Raw genomic sequence first — 14,861 nt, 5'->3', positions numbered from 1 at the left:
TAATTAAAAGCATGTCATTTACCCTGGAAGAGGAGCTTTGGAAACATATAAACTCCTCAATAAACTGCAAGGAAAGGGAGCAAGAGGCCGAATGGGATTTGGGAGGCGTTGCTATATAATACCAAGAGATGCATATTTCTCCTTCCAGTAAAAATAATAAGCTAAGGGCCAGAATCTGCTGGTGTGAAATCCAGGGGGTTACCTCAGCAGAAGATTTGTCCTGTATTTGTCCTGTATCATCCTTGATTTCAGAGGATTCCAACATGCTTTAGAAAATTCTCATCCTTGTGGAGTCACGGAGAGTGTCGCCGATCAGATACTGAGCCCTCTCCAACCCATGGCAATGTTGCACCGAGACCGCAGGTACAGGCATTGCGGGATCACTGCAGTGGGATGCTCAGACCACTTGACTCACTGTGCCTAGCTCCTTACCCAGCTCCCCCTGCCCTGTGCACTGCCGCCTGCTCGCCCTTGGGCCTGCAGCCCTCCCATTATTATATCTATTGTCATAGTGCCTAGGAGCCCCTGCCATTGGCCATTGTGCTCGGCACCACACAGACACAGAGCGAAAAGAGACTCCCTGCTCCAAAGAGCTGGCTATCTTTGTAGAAGAAAAGGCACAACAGGGGACTACAAGGAAACCGTATTGGCCAGCATGATAGGCAGTGGCCTCAGTACACCAGCAGCCTCATCTTTTGTCAAGCTTTTTGTAGGCATCATGCTAAAGGAGGGATTTAAGAAGGGATTTCAAGGCGGATAACGAGGTAGCTTTGTGGATGGGAGAAAGTATGAAGATGCTTATTTGAAAATTGAACAAGTAGGTGATGGGAGCTGGCATCATGGACTGATCAGAGGTGTGGGGCACATGTCAGACTGAATGATATGAGAGAGGATACTTATGATGGAGGCAGGCCATGGAGGGCCTTGAGAGTGAAGAGAAGTCGTTTATGTTTGACAATAGAGAAAGAAAAGCTGGCAGAGGGTTGCAAAGAGAGGGGCAATGTGGTGAAAACAATGGGCTAGGAAAAAGAGTTTTGTAGCAGCATTCCCAATGGTGATGAGTGGGGCAAGACTGCATTTGTCAAGGCCAGAGAGAGGATGTTTCAGTAATTGCAACACAAGATGACGAGAACCCGGGAGAGAGTTTTAGCTGTGTAGACGGGTAGGAACGGCCATACTTTAGAGATATTATGCAGACAAAATCTGCATGACTTCAACATAGCCTGGCTGTGAGGACCTAGAAAGAGATGACACCCAAAGAGGACACTAGGTTATGGGCCTGAGTGACAGGAAGGATGGTGGGGTTGTCCACACTGATTGAGAAAGAAGGTAGCGGGGAAGACGTGGGGAGAGAAGGTAGAAAGGAAGAACTCTGTTTTAGCCATGTTGAGCTGGAGCTCAGAACTGCGCCCCCCCCCCCCCCCAAAAAAAAAAAAAAAAAAGAGATATCAGAGAGTCAGGCTGAGATTTTTAGTTTTGTACACTTTGCAAGTCCCCACAGCTGGTCCAGTGACATCTGAGGATCTGACCCTCTGTTTATAAACTGTTCAGATACAATCTGTGATGAGGAGGGATGGCTGCTTATCACTAGGGACATTTCTCAAGGGAGATCTCCCCCCACAGCTCCTGCTGAGAAAATGCTGGTTTGTTAGCATAGGGCAGACCTGGAAAGCACAGGCAATGCAGGCTAGGTGGGTGACAGCTTTTCGTGTGAGGCATCATCCATTTATTTCTCTTGGTTTATCCACCTACTTTCCCATCTTTTTATACTGTGCCCATCAAGGTGATATATGAGCATTTCAGAAACATGTCAAAGGCCAGGGAATGCAGCTGCTTTGATTTACAGCAGCTTCGGATCTATTCTTAAATCTCTAGCATGTGACCAAACTATAACTACTTCCAACGTTGGGGTAGTCACACTCCTTCGTTACAGGGGCCTATTGTCAATAATTGATCATTATTACAGTTACTTTGGACAAGCGCTTATTTATGTCGCTCACAGCAAGCAAATCTCATACAAAAGTGCTTATTTTCCATAACTGCTGATAAGCACTTTTATAACATCGCTGCAGCAGTGTGCGTGGTGGCTCAATCTGGGTTTTATGGGCTTTTCGTTTGTGGTTTGAAACGTCTTAACATTACTGGTGAATCGCCTTTCTCACATTTAAGACAAGGTCATTACAGAAACCCCGAGATGACAATGTCCTGTTGCTAAACTTCCTTTGCCGAAGAAAGACTATAGAATAAAATTGAACATAAAAGTGGTCCTCTCTTTTTATTACTGTGTTAGACTCCCCTTGGGATGGAGTCTAAAATTTATATCTCTTGCTGTGGGATAAAAAATTTCTAGGATTATTTGCTATGAGAGAGCTCTCTCCAGATTGCATGTCTGGGCTTAAGGCAACTGCACAAAACTGGATTCCACACACATTTTTTCCTGAGTCTCCCCTTCTTGTTGTCACAGTTACACACACACTCTTTAAGCCAGGCCCAAAGCCCAGTGAAGTCTTCTGAAAGTGTCCCATTGACTTTAATGGGCTGTGGGTCTTACTTTACAGATGCTGTATAATACAGATGACTGCTCTCTGCTCTGTTATTCTCCTTACCTCTATTTATTTCCTATTTAGAAGAATGGGTATTTTCTGGATATCTAATTCTGCTGTCTGCTTTCAAATTTTATTGCCAAGTCACACCGCCGTTTATGTTTCTAACTGTACAATAAATTCTCTTCTTTTTCATACATTGTGAGAAATGCTGGAAAACACAGGATCACTCTTTCTATTGAAATACACTCTTGCTCTGCAAACATCTATTTACCAGTTGCCTAGAACAGGCTGCGTGTGGGATTCCTCCAGATTTAACCTCGTCTGTTCTGTGCATTTCTGTCGACACTAGTGCTGGTGAAACCTCTGAATAATTGGACAGTCCGATCAGCTTGGTTTGCTAAACTCTGGATGCTCATCCAAACTATCTTGACCTCTGAATCAATGACATTTGACTGGAAATCTCATGAAAACAGGTATTCTTGAAAGATTTTCAGTGGTCAGAAATATTCCACTACTGCTTCTGGATGGCCCCAAGAGACTCAGATGGGCGTGAAAATGAAAGCAAGATTTTTTAAACCCACCTTAAAGATTTGGTTCATGTTCAATTTGATATCTGGTCAATATTTATTTTATATAAACCAGAAACCCTCCTGGGAAAATTTAGATCCAGATCTGGATCCAAACAATATAGGCTTGGTTATCTTTAGAATAAACCATAATAGAGCAACAAGTATATTTTTTAAGATTCATACCAGAGCATGTTAGATCCCAAACAGAGCAGAGACTGTAAGTACAAACCACTATCTAGCATAATACCTTTGGACAGAAAGAAAAGGAGGACTTGTGGCACCTTAGAGACTAACAAATTTATTAGAGCATAAGCTTTTGTGAGCTACAGCTCACTTCATCGGATGCATGCAGTGGAAAATACAGTGGGGAGATTTATATACACAGAGAACATGAAACAATGGGTGTTACCATACACACTGTAACGAGAGTGATCAGTTAAGGTGAGCTATTACCAGCAGGAGAGTGGAGTGGAGGGGGACACGGGTGTGGAGGGGACCATTTGTAGTGATAATCAAGGTGGGCCATTTCCAGCAGTTGACAAGAATGTGTGAGGAATGGGCGGGCGGGGGGGGGGGGGCGGAATAAACATGGAGAAATAGTTTTACTTTGTGTAATGACCCATCCACTCCCAGTCTCTATTCAAGCCTAAGTTAATTGTATCCAGTTTGCAAATTAATTCCAATTCAGCAGTCTCTCGTTGGAGTCTGTTTCTGAAGTTTTTTTGTTGAAGAATTGCCACTTTTAGGTCTGTAATCGAGTAACCAGAGAGATTGAAGTGTTCTCCGATTGGTTTTGGAATGTTATAATTCTTGACGTCTGATTTGTGTCCATTTATTCTTTTACGTAGATATTGTCCAGTTTGGCCAATGTACATGGCAGAGGGGCATTGCTGGCACATGATGGCATAGATCACATTGGTAGATGTGCAGGTGAACGAGCCTCTGATAGTGTGGCTGATGTGATTAGGCCCTATGATGGTGTCCCCTGAATAGATATGTGGACACAGTTGGCAACGGGCTTTGTTGCAAGGATAGGTTCCTGGGTTAGTGGTTCTGTTATGTGGTATGTAGTTGCTGGGGAGTATTTGCTTCAGGTTGGGGGGCTGTCTGTAAGCAAGGACTGGCCTGTCTCCCAAGATCTGTGAGAGTGATGGGTCGTCCTTCAGGATAGGTTGTAGATCCTTGATGATGCGTTGGAGAGGTTTTAGTTGGCGGCTGAAGGTGATGGCTAGTGGCGTTCTGTTATTTTCAGAACACTAACAATTTGCTTTATTTACTAGTCACCTATCTAAATATGCGTGCACTGACTGGGATTCCAGGATCCCTGTTATTTTTCATCTACACAACTGACTCAAAGCATTTACCTGGTGCTCATAGCTAATAGGGGGAAAGTGACATCTCAAGGGATTCCTGTACCACTAATTAAAATTATTGCAAAAATTGGCAGCACTTCAAATGAAGCATAGTCTTTTACTGAGCTAAAGGAGATAGATGTCAGTTCACAGAAACAGATTTCCTCAAGGCTTTGGAATTCAGTATTTGGAATCTTTATTTTATGACGATTTGGATCCCTGACATACAACAAGCGCTATCATAACCCCATAGAAACAGCTGCTCTACAGTGCAGGATGTATGTCTGAAACACCTCTGCTGCACTTCAGACAGCTCACTGCTGGTGTCTGGGGCTATAATGCCTGTCTCTTTGCTGTGGAGAGTTTTCCTGGCACAGCACATCCTAACCTTAGGACCCACTTAATGAAAATTAAGTAATTGTATCTATAATAAATCTGAATTAATAACCCTTATTTGGGAAACTCAGCCTCATTAGCATCATCTCCACAGCAACCAAGTGTTGGAGGATCATGGCTGCAAATGGGAATAAACAAATAGAGCAGGAACAATACTAGAAACAAAGATACCGTGCTAGACCCCCAGGTGCTGCATGAGGGTGTATATCCTTCAACTTCCATGGCCCAGGAGCTCAAAGACATCTACAGCCATTTGCACCAGCGGAGGTATCCGCCCCGGTGTAATTATGCAAATGTTCCTAAACACAATGATGTGCTGAACAAGGAAGAGGAGAGAAAATATGGAAAATACATTGTGAAATTGGTAAGCGTCTCCCAGCGGAAGTGAGGGCCGCTGTATTGCTGAAGTTATTTAACAAGAGAGTGTACAAAGTACTACAGAAAATAGTGTAGGGGCCAGTTTTGCATGTAACAGGGCTGGAAATGGAAGGGATTATTTAATTTAAGAGGAATTGTCTGAGCCAGCTCTGCAGAAACCATCAATGTGATGCTGACTAAACGAGCTGGTCCTAGTTCAGCTCCAGCTTCGGCGATTCTGTGGAACTAGCAGAAGGAGAATTGCTGCTAAATAGAATAGTGCTCAGCTTTTCCCCCATGAGAGGTCAGTGGCTATGTTCATAACTGGGATAATTTCTGAGTTACTTTCCTGCTGAAGTGATGCTTCAGGCCTGGATGATTATTTCCTGTTTGTAATGAAATGATCACTCCTGCTCCTCCACCATTTACCAGCTCATAAAGTTCCATTAGAAAGAGATGAGGACCCTAATTAATTAACTCTGGAAAAGAAGAATATTGACAAACAGTAAGGGACCATCAGCTGGGCTGCCAGGATTTTGTCCTCTCGGGATATGGTGATACAATCCCTGCACAGCTGTGAACACTTTAGTGTCTGGTTTGACCATTCATGGTACAGACAGGTGAGGGTTGGTCCAAATGAGCATCTAAAGACGAAAATGTAGAAATTAGAGAAGGAAACTACCTACTAGCTCATTTAATCCCTCCCATGTCTCTCCTGTCATTGCAGGATTCGTCCCTGCTCTATGAAATATATCTGTTCTCTAAGGCTTTGTCCAGCCTTATTTAAAGTGAGCCAGTGATGGGGATCACTTCCATTGATAGAGTCAAACAGACCTCGCCACATCAGGAAATCCATCCTGATATTCAGCCTAAATATTTATGTGATCGGTTTCATGACATAACTTCTAATTGTACCCCTCACACTACCCTAAACAATTCTATACACCCCTGCTCTACTTTGAAGTTTATCTGACTTTACCCAAAGGTTTTGCAGCTTGGACATTTCTGGAGAACAGGGGCCCTATTCCCAGATTTCCACAGTTCCTGGTTTAGCCTAGGTTGGCTATGCCATGGCTGTAATAGACAACCTACCCTAAATTCTCAATTACTGAGGGACAATCGTCACTTATTGATATATTTGCTTTCCACAACTAACTCTCTGTATAACTTTTCATGAGTGAGGTACCCAAATACTTGGATGTTAATGTCTAAACTGTATTCTTAAATTTGTTCACCTGAATTTGGGTTATAGCTGATTATCCACAAATACGACGTTTGTTTTAAAAGTCATAAGATACGTATAGTGCATAATCTAGGCACTTTACCCACATGTACAGACACTCTTTTCTCAACCGATGTATTATATAATTTTTTAACATTAGCTTTAATAACATTTTAAAATATTTTCTCCTGTGATATTTTGGCCTGTTGGCTCCCGGTCGTGGCTGGACCCAGGAGGTGCAGAAGCAGTCACAAACATGGCAACAACTAAACAAACTCACCAAAATGCTAAAAGGCCCAAATGTGAGTGCTGGGCAGAGCTTTGTGTGGGTTTCGGATTTAAACTTGCCCGGCTCACCCATGGCCACCCCACAGCAGGACAGGAGTATGTGTGTGAGCACGCAGCGGGATGCCATCCCCTCTTCCTTTCTGTCACTAGGTGACCAAATGTCCTGATTTTACAGGGACAGTCCCGATATTCGGGGGATTGAGGCTCCTATTACCCCCCAACCCCGTCCCCATTTTTCACGCTTGCTGTCTGCTCACCCTACTTGTCACTGCCTGCCTGCTTCTTTTTACCTGTTTCTAAAGGTGCATGTGTCTCTGCTCCACTTCCCCAGCTGTCAGCTCAAGCCTTCATTCTTTCTTCCTTCCTCCCAGTTCCACGGAGCATTGACATGGCTTAGGCTGGTCGGTGTCTCACCTCCCCACCATCACACTGATTCCCCTGTCTGAGGCGCTGTTTCCCTTTGAAATCACAGCCATCAGCACCAGAGCCCTTTCATCCTGGGCTGTTCTCTGAGCCTTCGGGGAGTAGTTACATTTTTCTTAAATCTAACAGTGTTTGTCCCAGCGGCTTTTCCCTCTCCCAACATCCCTGAACTGGTAAGCCTGTCTGATACACTCAGAGCAGCCCAGCGTCACTCGGGGAACCGCTGGCTTGCCTGGGTTTTAGGGAGGCGTTTTGTTTTAACCGTTGCAAAATGGTTACAGCTGACCCAGAAAAGCAGCCCGAGTGGCTTTGGGCCTGCGTCAAAGCACCGTGGGGCTTCCCGGGCCTGGCCTGCGGAGTGCAGGGGGACAGGGCGATGGCAGGGGGCCACAGAACTGCCTGGGTGCCCTGAGGGCAGCAGGCACATGCTGCTAAGAGTTGGTGCAGACAGCCTGCTTCCCCTGCGCATGGCTCCTGGAGGGTTGCCCCACTGCCCCACGCCCAGTGTGGCACAGTCTGGCCTTTAGCAAGGATAGCGCAAAGGAGAGGAAGAGTTAGCGGGGATTCAGTAGTGACAGGGGGCAGGGAAAGCCCAAATTCAGCCTCCCCTGGCTCTGAGCATTCACTGTCACTGCAGTCTATTTCCATGATAAGAGGGAAGGCTGCTCCCTCGGCCTGACAGGTCTGCTCCTGGCACAGCCTAAGAAAAGCCAGTGAGCCGGAGCACCTGTGCTGGCTGTGTGATCTGTAAAAGGGACATTCTGCAGATTAGCCAGTCCTGTCAGCGTTGCTCAGAGGAGTCTCTGCAGCCCCTGGACGAGGCTCTGCAGCTGCTCCACAGCCTGAGAACTTACTGCACCAAAGAATGAAACATTCAATTTCTTTTTGAAAAAGAGTCCTTAAATCTTTGATCCACTGACAGCTCCTTCTGCTGAGTCCAGGTCGCTAGGCACGTCTCCACTTCAGTACAAACATCCCCCTAGGTGGCTGTTTTTTCTCTTTTCCATGTAGGAGGCTTGAGGGCTGGAGTGGCCTGTGCCAGCTGCCGTTCCTTGCCGGCTGAGTGCCGTGCAGGTGCTGCTGCGTGCTGAGCGCTTTGTATTTTTGCTTATCAGTTTAATGCCCGTAAGTTTTCACATTTCTTTCATCTGCCCGGTAAAAGGGAAGTCCTTTATTTGTGCAGCAAGTGACTTGCATATGTTGTGTGAGGTGGGAAATACAACGAGGCACCTAGTCTCTTGCATTAAAGCCGGTTGCATTAAAAGTGTTATCTAATTTGTTCAAAGGACAAATCTGCTGGGAAAAGTATCGCACTTTGGTAAGTTGGCCACATGCATGTTTCCATTTATTTGGTAGCCATTTGCTATTTCTCGCTGCCCATTTCATTCCCTTGCTGACGCACAGTTAGGAAAAGGAGGCAGCAGGCAGGTTTGTTTTCCTCATCATTCTCTGGGATTTGGTCAGAGTTCTACAGGGCATGCAGGATCCTGCCTGTCCCCCTTCTCCTCCACCTCATGGCTGGAGTCTCCTCTCTCACCCCTGCAGCCAATATCCTTCAGCTCAGCTGGCCTGGCATTCAGAAACATTCTCTCTCCCAGGAAACCTGCCCCTTTGTTCCTCTTCCCTGAACCTTTCAGCGCAGGTTTTAAAGGGTGGTACCAACACCTTGTTCCTTTTTTGCCCTCCTGGGGTTTTCTATTACTTCTCTAGAGACCTAGGCCATGTGTACACAACAAAATTATATCGACCTAACTTACACCCGCGTACAGCCACCACCGTGACTAAATCGCTTGTGTGTTGCACACTTGGCTCTTTGTGTCAGCAGTGCGTGTGTCCGTCCTCACCAGGAGCGTTTGTATCGATAGTATTGTCGGGGGGGGGGGCACTGCGGGGTGCCTCCTGAAAGCCAGCAACAGTCGATGTGAGCAACACCGTGCCTACACTGACACCACATCGAACTAATTACATCGATTGTGACTGTATGCCACTCGGAGGGGGGGGGGGGGGGGGTTAATCCATCGGCCTAGAGAGGCACTTATGTCAGTGGGAATCAAATTTAAGTGAAGATACTTCCACAGCTAGGTTGACACAAGGCAGCTGATGTCAACCTAACCTGGTAGTGTAGATCAGGCCCTAGAGAGAGAAGGTTTCATTCAGGCTGTGGCCTAGTTCTGCCAGGGCTCGGCCTAGTCTCTTCTTGTTGATAGTCTCTAATAACTGTCTCGTTCAAAGGTAGACACTCAGACATCACTCCCTATTTCCTTAGAGCAAGGGCTATTTCTGGAAAGAACTTCATTCCTTCAGACCAGGTAGGTAGCAATACAACAGTGAGTGGGTAAACTGAGTCACACATTTTCATAAAACTACAGAAACCCCATGTTCTCTGCAAGTGTAAGTGGGACTCAAGTGATGCTGGCCCCTGAGCGGGGTAAATCTTACCCGAGGTGAGTGATCAGGCACTGAAATGTGTTGGCATAAACCATCTGTCTAGGCATTTCAAATCTCCTCATGGCTAATTCATATGCGGAAAAAGGGGCTAAACTGCTTAAGTAAAACTGTTTACCGTGAGTACTCACTGAGCTCCACTCGGTGCTTTTCCGTAGCAGATTTTTAAGCCTAATCGTATCAAATACTCTTCTGGCACCTATTTTATGAAACACATCACAACCCCTGCTGGTTTTAATGTATCTAATCTCCCGCTGATTATTCCTGGGGTTCCGGCCAAATAAGCACTTCGAATTAAAGCTTTCACTGCAGCGCAAAGTTGGGTTACCATGGAGATCAAAGTAGTATGTCTTTTTTCCTGTATTTTGTTTAAACCAGTTTAATAATTGCACTAATGAGACAGCACCATTTCTGTAGCTGCTGAGGCTGGGAATGCTGAAGATGGTGGGAATCTCAGGACACTGTCACAGCAGCCATTCCCATTAGGTTATTCTGGCAAAGAGCTCCGTTTTGGTAATGGCTGACGCTCGCCTTTGAGGAGGCTGGTTGTAACAAGGCAGAGGCAATCGCTCAGACTCAGCCTTGGTTACACCGTAGTGCTCTTCGACTAGCTTTCCCAAATAAAGCAGCCGCGGGAAGAGATCGGGCTCTGGTGGAGGGGACACGCATGTCTGGAAAGGAATTTTGCTGACATCAGAGAGGACTAGCACGACCCAAAATGGAGGCTGCAGATGGGTGCTTCGCTTTGATGAATGTACAGAACACCCTCTCTGCATGTGAACATGTGAGTCTGCTAATAATGCACAGATTGCACAATGCCCCTGTTGAAATTTAGTACACAGGCAGGTTTTAGAATGTCATTGGAGACCAGAAAAATTGGCCATCAAACTCCTTGTATGAAATATGCATCTGATTCCATCACAGGTCACTTGCTCAAACAATTATTCAGATTCTAGGTCTACTCTGAAAGGCAACATGGAAATTCTGCTGCACCAGGCCCTAAGCATTAGTTAAGTCCTTTACGTGATGGGGGTGCACAGGGACTCATGCAGACCACTTGACCTGGGGTGAATTGCACATCACCCAGTGATCAGTCTCCCAGTGAAAACATTTCAGATCCTGAGTGGTGGTTTCACTAGAACCAGAACTCTAGGGAGAAGAGATGGGTTTGAACATTGGAGTTACAGTCAGATCCAGAGGAAGATTCTTACTTTCCTAAGTTCGAAGGGGTTTATATCTAAGACTTGGATTTGGGCTCATCTCCACTGATGAAGCAATTAAAGAACCAAACATCATGATTGATTTTTCTGGCATTATGGTTTATATTCATTTTTTCCTCTTGTTGGGTAACAGGAATTCTGGTAGCACTGGACTTGCTGTCCTGCATCAGCATTTGATTATCCTTGAAAGCCATTTATTGTCTAGTGTCCTCTTCTGCCAGGGAATTTATCCCCAGATATTTCATCATTTTAAAGATCGTCTATTTCTAATGTGAGGAACAATGCCAGGAAGACAGAGCTAAGACGTAAGTTTTTAACCACTGGAGCAATTTTCCAAGGGTTGTGGTGGATTCTCCTTCACTGGTCATTTTTAAGTCGAGATTGGATGTTTTCCTAAAAGATCTGCTCTAGGAATTATTGTGGGAAAGTTCTCTGGACCCTGTACAGGAGGTCAGACTAGATGATCACAGTGGTTCCTTCTGGAATCTAGGCTCCTGGAGCGGTTTGCAGGTGCAGCAGCCCCAGCAAGCTCCCCCGCACACTGACCCTGTTCCATTAACAGAGGGTCTATCTAAAAGCAATTGGATGGACTCACCTGCATTAGGAAACTGCACTAAGTTCCCCCAACTCATTTTACTTAGGCAAGTGAAAACTTTATTGCCTAAAATACCCTTTCCTTCAATCTCTTGCGGAAACTCTTATTGCTAATCATGAGTATTTGGATTACAGGTATAATATCCAATGCAGGGCTAAAGAAATAAAGCACTAATTAAAATTCTGCTGAAGTGAGCAAATTGCTTTGAAATGAGAACATCAGGGAAGGAACTACATGTAGATTCAAAACATTTCCCTGTCCTCCCCTCCATGCCCAAGACACTAAACTTTTAAGTATTTCTTCTTTAGTGTGTCTTGAAATCCCATAAACCCCTTGACTCCTTGGTCTGAAATCTTGCAAATTGTTTTGAGAGGATTATATCATCTCGCTCTTTCTGCAATAAAGGCAGAGCCAGAGAGTAGCCTGTTAAGCCCAGACCAGGATCTACAATCAAGTGGACCAGGAGGTAGATGCAGCAATGGACTCCTGAGTTTATTTAGTGTGTTAGAGTGGACGCATAGGTGGGAAAAAAGTCTCAGAGCTCAGTCATGAGCCATGTGTCACCCAGCTTGACAGGGGCTGCTCTCATTTCTGGAGCTGGGCTTTTCAAAGGAGCCTCTGGCAAGGGGGCACCCAAATGCCATTGAAATGCAATGTGATTTGGGCACTTGATGTTTTCAGGCTAGTTTGACTAGTGACCCTGATGCAGCATGTTCATTCTGCATTAGCTGTTGCAATGGGAAACGGGCACTGAAAACACACATTACAGGCCATTTCAGTGAAAATGGGCTGCTCATTGGCTCCTTAACCGTTTATTCCCGGGGGGATTCTGCACCACTGCGCATGCGCAGAATTTATGTCTCTGCAGAAAAATGACTCTCTGAAGGGGAAGCAAAGGGAAGCCACAAGAGCGGTCATATGACCCTCCCCCGCAGTATGTTTTGGATGTCCAGGGCAGCCGGCAGAGAGGTAAATCACTGTAGGGCAGGAGGCGGGACTGGGAAAGACCCAGATGGTGGCTCCTACCCTGCGCTGCGCTCAGCTGCTAGTCTGGGCTGGGCTGGGCTGGGGAGGATGGGACTTCCTCTTCCCCTGCATGGCATCCAGGCCTCCATCCATGGCTCCTCAGCTGCAGGGGGAGGGATCACTGTACAGGGAGCTGCTCCCCCATCTGCCCAACTCCCGTGCATCCAAACCCCCTCATGCCCAGACCCTCCCACCAAGCCTTGCCACCCACACTCAGAACCCCCCTGCGGAGCCCCACTTCCCCTGCACCTGGACCACCCTGATGAGCCACCCGCACCTAGATCCCCACCCCACTGAGCCCCACTCCCCCAGCATCTGGACCCCCACACTGAGTTCCTCCGACCCAAACCCCCATGCTGAGCCCTAAGCACCTTCACCTCCCTGCAGAGTCCCATTACCGTTCCACCCGTTCTACCCCAACAAGGCCCTGTGCATCCAGATCCCCCCCGTACCTGGATCCCCCACTGAGCTGCCTGCACCCAGATTGCCCCACACAGAACCCTCCCAACCCACACCTGGATCCCCCCCACACTAAGCCCCTCCACACTTGGATCCTGCCTTGCTGAGTCTGCCCGCCCACACCTGGTGCACCTGGCATGGAGGGGCAGGGCCCTGAGGTGTTTTTGGGGCAGGCCCGGTCCTTGTGCTGTGTCAGGGTTGGGTGCAGCCTCACCACTGAGTCTGTGTCCTGGGGGGAGCTTCACAGTGATCTGGAGCCTCCACATTTATTTAACAAATAAAATTTTCAGAATTTTGCAGAATTTTAAAAAATGGTGCCAGAATTTTATTTTTGGGGGGCAAAATTTTTAATTATTTGGTGCAGAATGCCCTCAGGAGTATTAACTTTACCAATATCTCTGTGTTCAGAGAGTGTGGTTTGAGCAGGTTAGTCTGGAAGGTAAATGTGAGGAGCACTCTTCACAAAGGGTCGGGCTAGTCACGTAGGGGAGGCAGTACTTTCTTGAAGGTTCTACAATGGATAGGGAGGGAGGGAAAGCACCCAGCACAGGCTAGGTAAGCAGGGTGAGGCTGAAAATTAGAGCTGCAGGGAGCAAATCAATGACATAAAGAGTAATTTGCCCTTGTACGGAGAAGCAGTTCAAGGCCTGTAGACTGCTAAAGCCCAGTTTGCAAACTCAGGGCTTCAGTGCTACTCCTGAAATGGGGCTGGCACTCTGCACGGGGTAAAAGTCAATCTGCTGGGCAGCCATATGCAGCGGGCTGCGAAAAACAGGGAACAACTGAGGGATGGTCTTTGCACTCCAAACCCTGCTCAGATCAAGCGGTAACTGTCCTGGGGAATGGAGGATGCACCAGGATTCTGTTCTGTTTATTGACTTTGTCAAAAATCCCAAATCCCACTTTACATTGTGTTCAAATGTGTGTGTGTCCCTTACTTCTCCAGTGAAGCTGATTTCCACTGGTGATTAACAAGTGATCCACAAACACTTTCACTAGGGGAGTCTTTGATCAGACCTAAACTGCAGTCAGCAACAAGGCTGTCAATCTGGTGCTCACCCCAGCAATCATCCTCCTGCTCAACTCGCTGTGAATGAAGAAGAATTAAAACACCCTCAGTCAGCTCTTTGCTCTCGAGGGCATCGGCTCATAACATCTTTCACTAATCAGCAAGAGGCTGGGGCCATTTGCTTTCTTCGCCAAAGTGGAAGAACTTGGACAGATCATAGAATATCAGGGTGGGAAGGAACCTCAGGAGGTCATCTAGTCCCAACCCCTGCTCAAAGTAGGACCAATCCCCAATTTTTTTTGCCCCGGATCCCTAAATGTCCCCCTCAAGGATTGAACTCACAACCCTGGGTTTAGCAGGCCAGAGCTCAAACCACTGAGCAATCCCTCCCCCTAACATCACCATCATAGCAGTTGGGAAGGGAAGTGGCCTGAATGGCTGGGAAGTCTCAGGTGACCTCAGCCTAGCAAGCAGAACAATATATACACCTAGGGGATGATTCCTCTCCCTGGGTCATCTTGTCACAGCTGTGGGATCAAGAGCACGCAGGCTGGCTCCCCCTCACCAGACATCATCTAGGAGGGCTCCGGGACTCGAGAACGTGCGCCCCTCTTGGTCTAAAATAGCCTGAATGTGGTGGCCTACCAGCCATGCTGTTTGATAGGGTTTTTGGAGAGAGCAGAGGGTATGCTTCTCAGAGCGATGATGGAGGTAAGGGAGTTTGTGTAGGTGTTGGGTTGGTTGAGTCCCTGCTGAAATGATAATTGTAATGCTGCCGAGATTTAATTGTGTTGTGAATGGTGTTAGGGTGGCTAGAGTCTTGGCTAGGCATCTTCATAGTTATTTAAATAGAAATAAATAAAAATATAAATATCTGCAATATACACAAATTGTCAGATTAACCAGTAACACCAACCTCTGCCCAACATAGCTCAGCCAGCAGAAGGAGAACTC

Source organism: Chelonia mydas, chromosome 18, assembly GCF_015237465.2.
Source record: "Chelonia mydas isolate rCheMyd1 chromosome 18, rCheMyd1.pri.v2, whole genome shotgun sequence".
NCBI lineage: Eukaryota > Metazoa > Chordata > Testudines > Cheloniidae > Chelonia > Chelonia mydas.
This window is presented reverse-complemented; position numbering follows the sequence as displayed.